Here is a 14789-nt window from a genome sequence, read left to right on the forward strand (position 1 = left end):
GCACTGGGGTAGTGGATGTGGAGAACGACGTGCTCATCAACATGTGCACATCAAAATTAGATATGCTCTGTTACTGCTTTCTTGACCACTGAGGTTTTCAAAGAAAATCACAGGGGTGCTAAGCCTGGCCGATGGCTGCTCGGGTGAGTCACTTCCACTGGGCAGAGGGGACTGTGGTAGCATCTGTCCAAGCCTGGGCTGGAACCCCTGTGCTTTCCTCTCCCCCCACCACCCCTGTGACTCAGGTGTTAGCTCAAAGCCTAACACAGGATGAATGACATATGGATTTTAAGTGTACTTAGAGTTACATAATTCAGCAGCTATATGTAACCCATTCTCTCACAGTTGAAATATTGGCTTGCAGTAATACACGTCTGGCTTTTACAAAGCTGCATAGTGAGAGACAGGTGAATGTAGCAGCCTGAGACCTGGTGATTAGGAAGTGTTTTTCACAACCTTGAGAACGTCAAGTAATACTTTAAATTAGACTAATATTCTTGTTTAGTTAAACTTTCTAATGTTTTCAAAAGTCCTTCATAATATTATGGATAAGTAAATTCTTGGACCCAATTTTAATCTGAGTCCAATTCCAACTAATAAAGTTAGACCCATAAACCTTCTCCTTAACAGCTCATAACATTAAACTGAAAACAGAATTCTTAAAGCACTACCCATGAGACAAGCCTTGCAGACTTACCACAGATGTCTTCAATAGACATTATTATTAAAAAAGAATATTACATAAAATAAATTTAGACTGTTAGTCTAGCATTACTACTGAAGGAATACGTTTGTGTGTTCAGATAACCACATCTCATAGTTGGGAGTTTTACCAGGAGATGCAAAGGCTGTTGACAATAGACTCTTCAGACAATAGAGTGGATGTTAACTCATTCACCCATCTACCTCGTTAGAGCTGATTTAGATTTTTTTAGCCCCTTCTCTGTACCGTAAGCCTCAACTTTCAGGAAATTAAAAGTTGGTCAGAAAAAAAAATCACTTCAGTTAACAAGCATCAACTCAAGACAAGAATTGTATAAAAATCCTGAGGGGGAGAAAAATCAGCTTACTTGGTGTAAGTGCCAAAATAAAGAAGCTTTTGTGGTTTGGGGCACTTTTAAGTTTTATAATTTGAAAACAAGTAAAACTTTAAACAGAATAAAGAAAGTTCCAGGTCTATAAAATAGATTAATGCCTTAGGTGTGTTTTGAAGATGACTCAAAGGTAGCAGGAATCCTGGAACTATTTGTTGGGGAAATATGCCCTATTGTGCATGAAGATTTTAAATAAAACTACCTATGCCAGCGCTGAATTTTACTTCCCATCTTCAGGCTTAGAATATGAAAATCATTATCCACTACAGCTAATTAGGTAATAACAGGACTTTATACAGCATCTTACACTTACGGATATTAACGTCAGAGGAAAGGGCGGCTTTTCTGGTCAATGGCTACCCTTCTGGTAACCTGCTCTAATGGAGGCAAACCAGAGGTCAATGCCGCGGAGGAGGCCGTGCCTGATGCAGTCAGGCTCTGTTAATCATGGGAAGAAAGGTTTACATCACAACTGCACAGCAAATGAAAGCTTCAGAGTGAGTCTCCCTTTCCTAGGTGTTAGGTCATAACCTCATGCTCTTTACGGGAGACTGTGTCCTCACACTCTTCTCAGATACTCTGAATTCAAGAAAGACAGGATGGATCCGCAGGTAGAGCAGGTTCTGAGCCTGCAGCTAAGAGCGGGGAGGAGAGTGGCGTTGGGATCAGACAACCCCTCACTGACCCTTATTCTGTAATTTACCAGACAAGTGGCTTGATTTCAATTAAAGTAATTTGATCTTTTTTTTGAGACAGAGTTTTACTATGTTTTCTAGGCTGGCTTCAGACTCTTTCTGTAGCCCCGGGCTTGTCTAGAATTCCTAGGGATTGTCCCCCTCCAAGCTGAGGTTATGGTGTGCACTGCCACATCAAGATAGGCCAAGTAGCTTTGGAACTCACCTGAAGCTCTCTTTATTCATTCCTAACAAGGAGTTATAAGAAATACACATTCCTATAGCTATTTCTAGGGGTTACATAAAGAAAGGTGTTTAGGACATAGAAGCAACAAATATTAGACATCGTTTTTATTACTGTGGCTTGTTTTCCAATAGTCTGTGTGGCACATTTCACATGTATTGCCTAGAAGGATAGCTTTCACCACTGCATGGAAGAAATAGGAGGCAATACTCCCTGCTTATATTTGCTGAAACATGACCAAGAAGTAGCACTGGGTGGCTGTGGTGCCTCAGTCCAAGAGGCAGGGTCCCAGAAACCGGACTTCAGGAAGGACAGATGCTTCTGGGACACACAACCTTACAGCAACCCCCTGTTCCTTTGGCTCTTACAGTGTACGCCCCTCTTCCACGGTGACTCCTGAGCCTTGGACGCAAGAGTTTGACTATAGATGTAGCCATTGGGACTGGGCTCCACAACTCTGCATTTTGATTGGTTGTGGTTTTCCATAATGGCCTCCATCTCTTGCAAAGGCAAGTTTTCTGGATGAGAAACATGGCTGCCTCAACTTGACCTGTACAAACACCAACAGGCATGCTAACATGGAAGGGGGAAAAGCCCAAGGAGACTCAAGCCTAGACAAAGACCTGTAGACACCTTAAGGAAGCTGAGAGCAGGCAAAAGTCTTCCCCAGGAAAGAGCACGTCAGCTGGTTGCCCAATACCAAATGGTCAGCCCGGAAAACATACATGCAAGTAACGTTGTAGACTGGGCAGGTTTCATATGAAAGGAAAAAACGATGAACGATAGTCAGACAATAATGTAAAGTCAAGATCAGGCGAGACAGGCCCTCAAATGGAGACACATCAGCATGCCCGACACTCAGCACATTTATCATGTATGACATGAAGGGGACCTGGGTTAGCTAAACCTAGTAGGGGGTCTCTGTAGGAGAACAGTCTCAAGGGGCATGATCATGAAGCCATCCAGGATGACTCTCTCCACTTCCTGTTTTTAGCTTAAGGTTAACATCCACACATAGCCCAGGGGAAGGCCCTAGGACTGGCCCGTGACATAGATTGGCCCTTGACCTGGCTGTGTTAAGGACATCACACAGGGATACACTTGGTCCCCACCCTATGGGATTCAGAAAGCTTGGACCCCTCACCCTGTTCTACCATCGAAAACTTGGCGAACCTACCAAACTCTTTGTGGCTCAAGGGTAACTGTCGCTGTGTGTTTTTCTCGGTCTCTGGCTTCCTGTCTCTCTGTTTCTGTCTGTCTGTCTCTCTCTTGTGTGTGTGGGGAGTGTGGGTATGCGTGCTGTGTGTGAGTTTGATATGCACATCTGAATGATTAGCCAAAACTCGCCACTCAATTTCTATGAGGATTAAATAACAAGATAGATGTGAGCAAATTTTAAAAAAACTGTAAAGCACTTAGTTTAAATTAGAGTGTATTCATAATTTCCAGCATGCCCCAAGTCAGTTGTGACTAATTTCTAGATCTCTATTTTCCCCTAGAAGTTTATTGTTATTTGGAACAATTGTTATTTATTACTGGTTTATTAATAGAAGACCTACCGCTAACAAGAAGCCCAAAATGAATTCATGGCTTAATAGCGTCATCGCTTTGCTTTTAATCTTGTTTGAAAAGTAGAGCCTTCTCAGGGTGTTGACACAAGGGGCTGTATTGCTTAATATTGGCCGTACCAAAGTTCATCAGAGCATACTTGACAGTTCTGACATTTATTGCTTACAGAATATACTCTTCCAGGACTGTAGTTGGCAGAGTGATGGATAAGCAGGTATGAGGCCCTGGGTTCAATCCCCAGCATCGCATTCTGTGGTGGTCTACCCTGTAGTTTCAGCACAGGGAGCTGGAAGCAGAACCAAAGAGTGAAGTCACCTTTAGTTGCATAGAAACGTAGACATCAACCTGAGCTTAAAAACACATCTACCAACCAAACACCCCACAAAGAAGACCAGGGAGAGGGTTCAACTGGTAAAGTGCTTGCTGCTTGATCCCTGACACCTTGTAAAAGCCAGCTGTGCTAGCATGGATCTGTAAATGCAGCTCCCGGGAGACGGATGCAGTGCTTGCCCGCAGTTGGAAGGGAATCCAGGACTTAGTTTGTCTCATGCTCACAGGGACCAGCCTGGTGCTATCTGCCTCTGTCACTGATGCCGGCTGGGCATGTGACTCCCAGAGGCCCATGCTCCTGCTGCAAGATGTCACCAAGCTTCTGGATTTTGACACCTCCACCTTCTTTCCTTCTTTCCCTAAGACAAGCACTGGCAGGTGCTTCTTTTAACAGTGAACCCCATGCTACCTGAATGGTAGTATTTTTGAATTACCAGGCCTTTTGGTTTGGGTTCACATTTATTTTATTTTGTGTGTGTATGTGATTTAACAAGCGCATGGCATGGTCAGAAGACACGTTGCAGAATCAGTTCTCTCTTTCTACAATATGGGTTCTGGGGGCTGGGCACATGGTTTCAAGCTCATATATGACCTGTATCACCCACATGTATAATCTGTATCTATAAATGATATCTGTATCATTTATACCTAGCTATATGTGTGTATAGGAGCACGGAGAGAGTTATTTCACATGAGGGATTTATTCCTGCAGGTGTGGAGGCTAAGATGTTCCATGAACAGCTGTCTACCAGCTGAAGGCCAAGAGGATTTGCAATGTCACTCATTACAAGTCTTAAGATCCCCAAACCAGAAGCATCAATTTCTGAGGGCAGGGAGGGGTGGGATCCCAGCAGGCCAGGTAGGGAAGGAGAGGTCCTGGCAGGCCAGGAGGGATGGAGTCCCAGTAGCCAGGAAGGGCATGGAGCGATGGGGTCCCAGCTCCAGCAGAGAGAGGCTCCTTACTCCTTTACCTTCTGTTCTATGCTTTTTCAGGGGATTGGGTGATGTCTCCCAGAACAGGTGAGGACTGTCTCTTTTACTGAGTCTTATGATGTGCGTGCTAATCTCTTCTGGAACACTTTCACTGACAGTCCAGAGATACCATGCTATTAGTTATCTGGGCATTTGGTCAGCTGACACAGGAAATTAGCTACCACCGTGGCACTGTCTAAGTATGAAATCCATTGCATGTTCTATTTGCTCTGGTAACACAGTTGAGATGGGTTCTGCTACCTGACTGGACCTAACTAATACACTAGGTAGACAACCTGGGTTCGCTGTACAGACTCCTAAAATGTTCTCTACTCTGAGTAACACTGGCAAATCTCCAACATAATGTTCTTTCCACATAGTGTATGTAGGAATGCCTCTGCCCATGGATCCTGGGGTAGACAGACTTCTGACTTCTCAATTCTACCTGCTGCCCATTGCATCATAGTGATTGGTTCAGTGGTGGTCATGTGCTGCTCATGGACTTGAAATTAATGCCATCTTCTCAAACTTTCAAGTTAGGGCTGAGGCACATCTCTGGTAGACACCCAAATAGCTAGTAGCAGGTTATTTCTGTAGTGTCCCTGCAGATGTTTCCAGAAGGAACTAGAAATTAAATCAGTAAACTCATCAAAGGATATCACCCTCAAGACCACTAGGGGCAATGGATTGAGTGCCCACATGCCATGATCAGAAGATTGACCTGTGATAGGCATTAGGCAGGGCTCCCTGACCTTCTAATCTGAGTTGAGCTAGTGACAGGTGGGGATGGGACCCATATGATCTTGAGTCATATAAAAGCCTGGAGCTTGGATGGGACTCCTATTCTCTACTTTTCCATTTATCAGGTTCTGTGTGACCATTTGCTGTGAATAAACAGGGAGGAGAGGGCTGGAGAGATGGCTCAGTGGTTAAGAGCACTAACTCCTCTTCTAAAGTTCAAATCCCAGCAACCACATAGTGGCTCACAACCATCCATTATGAGATCTGATGCCCTCTTCTGGTGTATGTGAAGATAGCTACATTGTACTTATATGTAATAAATAAATAAATCTTTGGCTCAGAGAGAGCAGGGTGGGAGTGAGCGGGGACAGGACAGAGAGAGAAGAAAAAAGTGTCTGAAGACAGCTACATTGTACTTACATATAAATAAATAAATCTTTTAAAAAAATCCAGGGAGGAGATCTTGTTCTGTTGACAGCCACATGTAAAATCAAGGCACTATTGTAGGTGTACATTCTAATCGACGGTTTAGCTTAATTAATTACAGTCTCTGTATTTGTAATTATAAATTAATTGCAGCCCCATGGGGACAGAATTACAATGTTCCGTCTGCTATTTTCCAAGTATGGAAACTAATACTGAAGAGTGCTGGACTCCATGATTTAGTCTAAGCACCCACCAACTGTAGGCGTGTGTATCACTAACCACTTCTTAGAGTGAGGAAGAGCGGTGAGCGACTTGTCAGAGGTACATGCTAATAGACTCAAACCCCGTTCCCTCTGAAATGGAGGTTTATTCTCTCTACATCAGGAGGGAATCAAAATGAAAGTGATCGGGGATGCTGGAGAGATGGCCCGGTCTGTATGGCGCCTGCTCCAGGGACAGGAAAGCATGAGCTCGGTCACCAGCACTCCTGTAGAAAGCTGAGCGTGATAGCATGGCAGTAATCCGACACTGGGGAGTTAGAGATGAGAGGATCTGTAGGTTTGCTCAATAGCTCATCGTGGAGTTCCTGGTCCAGTGAGAGACCCTGTCTTAGAAGACAAAGTGGAGAAACAATTGAGGAAGACACATGATGTTGATCCTGGGCCTCTACATGTACATGCACACATGTGTACACACACACAAACACATACATACATACATACATACATACATACATACATACATACATATGAAAGCTCAAAGAAATAATAAGCACACTAAAACATCCTATCTGTTACCTCTCAGCTCAATTTCCCAAACTTAACGCCTTAAAGGGACCACATGTGTGCATGGGGAACAGCCCTAAGGGTGCCATTGCAGCCCTGGGTCTCACCTGTGCATTAAACAAGCAAAGCCAAGAGCAATAGGGCTTAGAACCGTAGACGAGTCTGGGGCTGCTCCTAGGCCAGCACAACAAACAGAGGCTTATATTTGTGGGGTGATTTACTACCTCTCATTAGTGTTTTTTATACTTCACCGAGCTTAGATAAGCAAATTATATAAACACTTTATATATAAGCAAACCATGTCAGATGTCAGGACTCAAAATATGTATTTAATTAAAGGAATACATCTCTTAATACCAAAGCCCTAAATACATATTAAATAATACCCTCATCAGAAGGTAAATGAGATACGCTACCCAACAGAAACTAAGTGACCCACATATACAGTAATATGTCCGTTAATGAGGCAGATGCATGCCAAGAACACGCTTCAGTGTCAGAAACGTCATTACTCAATGAAGCAATAATGTGAACACCGTGAGGGAGAGCATCCAAGGGGGACAGAGAAGAAGTGGGCACAGTGTAAAATTATTAGACATTAACCCAAAGAACAGCGAGGGACACAAGAGCGGCAGGACTGAGAGGGAGTGGACAGGAAGCTGGCCTGGGATCAGGAAAGTATGGAAAAACTACTGGAAGGAGATAACTGCTGGACAGGCTGGACAAGTGTAGCCAGCTTACAGCCTGATTGGGTCACGCCCAGAACCCCAGAAGAAGCCTCCTTTGAGAAAAAAACATTGGGCAGGCTTGGCACATCTCTGAAAATACACAGTCTAGAGAGGAGAGACAGCCACACACACACACACACACACACACACACACACACACACACTCCCTAAATGCAACAACCATGACCAGATCGGGATCAGAGTCATTCCTATGTGACTTCAGCCCATTCCATATTGAACCAAACACTTGAAGGTCGTTTAATAACAGGAGGTGCCCTGTGTTGTTCCATTAGTATTAACCTGGTTTATGGTCTATACAGACCAAAACTCAGAACACAAAGCACAGCTCATCAAAGAATCAATGTCCTCATGAAACTGACGTTGGATGGAGCTTCCTGTCTCTGCCTGCCTGCCTCCCCTCACCCACTCTGTGTGTGTACAGAGATGTATATGTTGAAGCTGCAGGTTGACATTGGGACCTTCCTCTTTTGCCTCGTTACTATAGCATCATCTGGATATAGTCTCATGTTAACCTGGAGCCTGTCAATCAGGCTGGACTGGCCGGCCAGCCATCTCTAGGGATCCATCCGTTCCTTTGGAGCTGGGATCATGGGTGTGCTCTGCCATCCTAGCTTTTCTCGGGGGCACTAGGAAGCCTAAGCTGTTCCTAGTCTCGTAAACTAAACACTTTACAAACTGATCCACCTCCAGCCCCAGAGTCCTTTATTTCCTTACCGAGGCAAGAGGCTGGCAAACGGGTTGACACTGGGCAAACAGAAGGGACAGCAGCAAACCAAGAACTGCGAGACTCAGAGACTGGGGAACCCCTAGATTTTGCTGATTTCCTATTTATGCGATCAACCGAGCAGGACAAACACACTCTATTCACGGAGGTATTTTAGGCCCATGCAGCTGCGTGGATTAGCAGGAGCTCCGCTGCCCAGTCTTATGACTCATGCCAACATTGCTATATATGATTTATAGAGACTTAAAGGGAGAGAAAACAGCCAGTTCTGTGGTGCTGGAGCTTCATTCTCAGATGACCTGCTTCCTGCTGGAATAGAAGCATCCTCAGCTGGGCAACAGACAGACAACCACGGGCAGAGAGTCTGTGGCCTCCAGCTGCCATTGAAGGTTTATTGGCAGGAAACCTGTATGGACACTGATAGAGATGGATGTCACTTAAACCGGATGTCACTTCAAACATGGGTCTTGGACCGGGAAGATGGTTCAGTGGGTAAAGGCACTTGCCACCAAGCCTGATACTCTGAATTGGATCCCTGGAACCCGCATGACAGAGGAGAGAGAGAATGTCTATGAATACTCCTTTCTCCAATCTCTCTCTCTCTCTCTCTCTCTCTCTCTCACACACACACACACACACACACACACACACACACACACACACACACACTATTTTTTAATGGGTCTTGGATTGGGGAAATGGCTTGCTGATTAAAACACATCCAAAGCAAACATGAGGTCCAAAGCTCAGAATTCCAGACCATTAAAGCTGGTGGCCATGGGGGTCCAGCTATAATTCCAGCCCCAAGGAAGAGACAGGCTGGCTAGTGGGACCAACCATACCAATACCTTCATCTTAAGTTAAACTGTGAGAGGCTCAAGACATAGCTACACACACAAGAACACATGTAAGAGACGAGAACATGTCAAGTTGAAAGATTTCCAAAAGAAATCAGGGTGACAAATTTTAAAACAGGGAAAGTCTATGTCAACTAGGTTCTGTTTGAAGTTGGAAAATGTGTCAACATTTTTTTATATAATGCACCCCCCCGCCCCCTGCTTAGCAAACCTGTTAAGGACCCTGTCTTTTGGTGATTTCTGCTGTGGTTAGTTTTGAAGCAGGCTTTGGTGTTGTTTTTGTGTGACCCAACTTCTGCCCCCACTGACATAGGCACAAAGAATGTGTGCAATTGGCTGCAGATAGTTTTTCTACTATCTGCCCCTGGACGCTTTGCAGATGGGCACTTGAACTGCATCAAAGTGTCTCGCTGCTCTGTGCATCTGCCGAACTTCAAAGCCTCAGCACTGGGTGTTGTAATGAGGCATATCATATCATTCTAAAGGGCCGATTATACTCTATTGTGTGGATATTTATGGAGATGCCCCCGTATCTTTCTTAACATACTATGTAGCCTCATTGGGGTCTTTCTGTTTCTGTTAATTGTCTAGGGCCAGCAAGATGGCTCAATAAGTAAAAGTGCTTTGCCACCAAGCCTGCTAGCCTGACAACTTCAGTTGATTTCTGAGACCGACATGGTGGAAGGAAGGAAAGAATGAAAGAACGATTCTCCCACAAATTATCTAATTGGCCCCTAACCATATCTCTCTCTCTCTCTCTCTCTCTCTCTCTCTCTCTCTCTCCCATCCCTTCTTACACACACTCAAGAAAATATGAAAAATATTTTAAAAGAACTGTCTAGGGAAATTATCTAAGGAAACAGGTTGGAATCACTAGCCTGAGACTGGTCCAGTTGACTTTTCCTTCAGGGTTACTATGCAACATTGTTTTGCTAACCATTCTAGAAGGTTCTAACAGCCAAGTAGTTGGGGCACTTCCCCGAGGAGTGGGAAGAAGCTGGTGAGTTTCCCAGAAGTTGCAATCTTAGAAAAAGAGTCACTTTTATAAACATGATATGTAGAGGGTTCTAAGTGGAGAGGAATCCGGAGACACCGGAGCAAACAGTCATCTGAGTTGAACTTTCTGATGATGGAGACTTTCTATAATTCCACATGGTAGCCCCCAACCACCAACCACAGGAGGCTCGTGTGCAACTTCAATGTGGCTGGTCTGACTGAGGAAATGAGGTCTTGATTTCTTTGCATTCTACTTCAATTATCACAAGTGGCCAGTGGTTATTGTATAGAGTAGAATAATTCTCAAAGTTAACTGCCCTGCTCAAGTGTGTGTGTGTGTGTGTGTGTGTGTGTGTGTGTGTGTGTGTATGTGAGAGAGAGAGAGAGAGAGAGAGAGAGAGAGACTGTGTGGTGTGTGAGTGCATATGTGAATGAGTGTGTGTGTGTGTGTGTGTGTGTGAGAGAGAGAGAGAGAGAGAGAGAGAGAGAGAGAGAGACTGTATGGTGTGTGAGTGCATATGTGAATGAGTGTGTGTGTGTGTGTGTGTGTGTTTAGAAAGTCAAGGACCTATATTGAAGGAAAGAAAAGAAAAAGGAATTAAAAAAAAAAAGAGCTCTCAGTTGAATCTTCCTGGAAAATCCTTTTGAATTGTTCCTACAATCCCTCTACCCAAGCTGAGGCCAGGTCTGTTGTCCTAAAGAGAATGGTGTCGTCATTTATTTTCATTAATCATTAGGGAGCAAGACTGTCATGCCCACGTATAGGCTGGGCACTTCTCTGCATCCACGCCTACTGATTGATAGCATTTCAAGCAATTTTGTGCTCGGCAGTGGACAAGGGGGAAAGGTAATGGAATCGCTCCTTCATTTACCAGGGCAAGCCAATAACGTGACATTGTGTGTGCCTGTCAGTTTTATACATCGAGGGTGCCCAATAACAGGTACCAAACCCGCCCCTTTAATGCAACATAAATCAGGAGGTGTACAAGTGTAGTGGGGTCACCAAGAGGCCACGGGAACTGCAGGCTTGTCCACTTGTCTGGTTTTGAGCCTTCGTATTATTCCCTGGGCCAGGAAAAAACCCACGCAATTCTCCCTACACTGTTGGGAAGGCCAAAGAACACGGAACATACCACAGTTGTGTGCACAGAAAGGCTAAGTGAAGGTGGGTGGCTGTCTACAGTCTGGCCAGTGTGTGGGGCAGGGGGTCTCCAGCTCAAGCAGCAGGAAGACATCCCTACCCTACCCTCAGTCCCCATCCCCGTCTCGGGGTTCATTTTCCTGCAGTGTTCTCCTCAGTAAACACTAAACAAATCTTGGAAAGTATAGAGAGTCAGACATTAATCCGTGTTTCTCCAACCAGGAAGAAGAGGACTTGTAAATGAATCCACAATTCCCTTGACTTTTCCCTGCTGGATCTGGTATTCAACCGGGAACCCATAGGTTTAGCTGCTGGGTTTAGCCTTTTCCATCACCCATTCTTTGGGTTTTTTTGTTTTTTTTTTGTTTTTTTTTCCCTCACGGCCAGCTGCTACAAGCAAGACTCAGTCCATTTAGATGAGCCGCCAGCGGCAGAGGAGTGCTATTCAATATGCCATCCAGGCACACTTCTCTAAATGTAGCTTTCACCAGGTACTGCTTTAAAAAAAAAAAAAAAAAAGTCTTCCCACAGCAGCATGCAGGGCTGCTGGGCACAAGAGTGAGGATCCTGGGAGTTCGTGCCCAGGTTTTCTCATGCACGGTTAGCAGGTTAGCATCGTCTCTCACCCTTTCTTTTTGCCTGCCTTCACGCGGGTCCTGCTCCTCGGAGTGTTCTCTGCTGCCACTGGTTTCTAGCTCCTTTGTTCCCTGAAGCCCAGCAGCCAATGTGCAGCCAGGCCCAGCACACGCTCTCCCAGCCAGAAACTTCCTCTGAAGCTGCAGTGCATAATTACAACCAGCTGCTCCAAGCTGCTGGCCGCCAGCTCTGCAAACAAGCGTCCTGGTGCCCTGAGTGCCAGGGAGGCAGCAGCCCGCTCTTGGCAACCACTGGGGCTCCCGAGGAAGTGCCCACACCCTTGGAGGACGAGGGGGCAGGCCCTTCCCTCCTAGTGCCTGGGGCTTCCTCTTGCGTGGGGACTCCTCTACATCAGATCTCTCTCTCTCTCTCTCTCTCTCTCTCTCTCTCTCTCTCTCTCTCTCTCTCTCCCCTCTCTGTGTGTGTGTTTCTTGTCTCTCTATGGCTGTGTTTGTGTGGGTATACACATTTGAGGAGAAGGGATAAAGGCCAGAGATCAACATTGAATGTCTTCCTTGACGTGCCTGTATTATTGTTTGAGACTTGACCTGGCGCTCACAGATTCAGCTAGACTGGCTGACCCAGGAGCTTCAAGGAGCCACTCACTATCATTGTTGTTGTTGTTTTGTGTGTGTTTGTTTGTTTCAATGCTGCCACATCTGGCTTTTCCACGAGTGCCGGGGACCCAAACCCATGCCTCATAGTTGCGTAGCAGGCTCTTGACCAACTGAGCCACCTCCCCAGCCCCCCACGAGCTGTCTCTATTGTTCAGTAGAAGCTGCCTGTGTGGCCACTGGCTGCCTGTTTTGCCCCACGGGCCGGTGCCTATGCCACCAAGAGCAGGATGCTGTGTCTTAGAGGTCACATGGCGTCCCTGGCTTCAATATTTCAGCTGAGGCATTCTGGGAGTATGTACACACAAATCCGGGTCAAAAACATTCACTAGCTAGCAGGAGGCTAAAAGAGAATCCGCATTGCTTTAACAAAAACAAGCAAACAAATCAAAAGGGACAAAGTAAACATTGCCAGCTGAACATCCTTAAGGAGAGCGACTGTGGGCAACAGAGAGAGGATGCGCCGTGCCCCACCTCCGAGCTGCGGGTTCATGTTGGGGCCTCAGTGATCTTTCAGGCTTGGCTACAAGGATGACTCTGATCCAAAATTAGGCTTTGAATGTGTGACACAAAGCGGCCAGCCCCACCCACTGCCTCTCTCTCTGCCCTGTGCTGTTTCTTCCAAGCCTGGCTTTGGGCCAGATCTGGCCCTTCTGGCTCCTGAGGGGGAAGGGCCTGCCGCAGCGAGCTGTTTCTAGGCAGAGTTTTTAGCCTTCATGAGAGTGCATGGCGCAATCCAGGAAGAGGAGAGACATTCCGATGCTGGGAAGAGAGCCTAACCCTCAAATTACTCACCCACCACCCCAAAACTGGAGAGGATCTTGCAAGACAGAGAGCGAGAAACAGAGAGACAGAGATGTAGGGTTTCCTGCACTGCTCCTGTCCTGCCCATGTGAATTTTCTACCCTAGGCCCCCAAGTGGTCCTACAACAGAAAGCATTCTGGGATAGGGGGTCTACTGTGACAGGCTCAGAGGCAGCTGGGAGTCTCCAGTAGAAAAGGGTATTTCATTTATTCTCAAGGTCCCTAGGGATATCCTGTGTGGTGGTGGTGGTGGTGGTGGTGGTGGTGGTGGTGGTAATAGTAGCCACATAGACAGAGATAAATCTTTAAGTGGGTGCCCCCTTGCTTCTGAGCTTTGGCAGAGTCATCGTGGCTATCAACCACAGCATGGCAGCCTTGTGCTGTACCAGGTTCCCGCTTGGCAGTCTTTTGCTCTCCAACATTGAAAACCCTCAGTAAAATATGGCTTACTGCATGGCGCAGGACAGGGAGCATTTGCGAGGACTGAATCATAAGCTAGCAGTAAGGGTTGGTTGAGCAGTAGGTAAGCAGAGAACAGAAGCCCTGGTTGAATGGATGCCGTTGGTGCTTCGTGGCCTGTTGCTTCTCTGTGTTTCTTCCTAAGCCTCGGATCACCTATGCAATTTAATATCCTTCCAAGGGAAAAATAAGACCAGTTGCCAAGTCTTAGGCCTGGTTGTACTTCAAAAGCCATGCATCTCTGGAAGAGCCAACATCCCTGTGAGTTACTGGTGCAGTGTGGCAGGCTCCAGTATCCAGAGCAGGCTGCAGACCCCAGTGACTCAGTCCTGTGATTTTTTTTTTTTACTAGGCTCTTTCTCTGGGCTTGCAGTGAAGAACAAACTCAATAAACAAATAGTGCAGGCACATCTGTGCTCCCCCTTGAGCCTCCATTGAGAATGTCATGCATGGGAAAGGGCCACACGTTGGGCGTCTCTGCAGCCTAGAGAGGGAACATTGAGAAACACCCAGTATGTGGAGGAAAGAAGATGGCTGAGGGGACCAAAAGAGAAGAAACATTAGTCTTTGGGGCTATAAGAGATGAGGCAGAGGGCTCACACCAGATTCCGAGAGAGGAAACTTTGACAATTTTCCTGACCCTGACTGTCTGCATGAATCTGGCAGCTGATTTCTCATCTATAAATGAGCATTCAGGTCATATTGATGCAATTCTGCTCTCTTTCTCTCTCTCTCTCTCTCTCTCTCTCTCTCTCTCTGTGTGTGTGTGTGTGTGTGTGTGTGTGTGTCTATGTGTGTGTGTATGATAGGAGTAAGATGAAACATACAAAACTATCAAAAGTAGACATTTCTAAGTGGAAAAGCAAGCATACTATAGTAAAAGTACCTAGTTGAGCGTCTTCTATTCATTTGTTCACCTACCTGAAAGTGAACGTTTGGGCCCATCCAGCCAAAGCATTTCTGATGAGATATCA

The 14789-nt window shown here is 45.8% G+C and overlaps 1 long non-coding RNA gene across 2 annotated transcripts; it reads right to left on the reverse strand.

Moving 5' to 3' along the window:
• Positions 1–3279: 3279 nt before the first annotated feature.
• Positions 3280–12287, reverse strand: Gm30074. 2 transcript variants are annotated; one of them, XR_867257.3, is made up of 3 exons: positions 11929–12287; positions 6045–6654; positions 3280–3867 (listed from the first exon to the last, which is right to left on the reverse strand). It is a non-coding gene; the product is annotated as a predicted gene, 30074 (long non-coding RNA). The 2 variants fall into 2 exon arrangements; XR_375647.4 differs by having other exon boundaries at positions 6045–6658.
• Between the last annotated feature and the right edge of the window lie 2502 nt (positions 12288–14789).

Source organism: Mus musculus, chromosome 3 (genome assembly GCF_000001635.26).
Source record: "Mus musculus strain C57BL/6J chromosome 3, GRCm38.p6 C57BL/6J".
In the NCBI taxonomy this organism is placed as follows: Eukaryota; Metazoa; Chordata; class Mammalia; order Rodentia; family Muridae; genus Mus; species Mus musculus.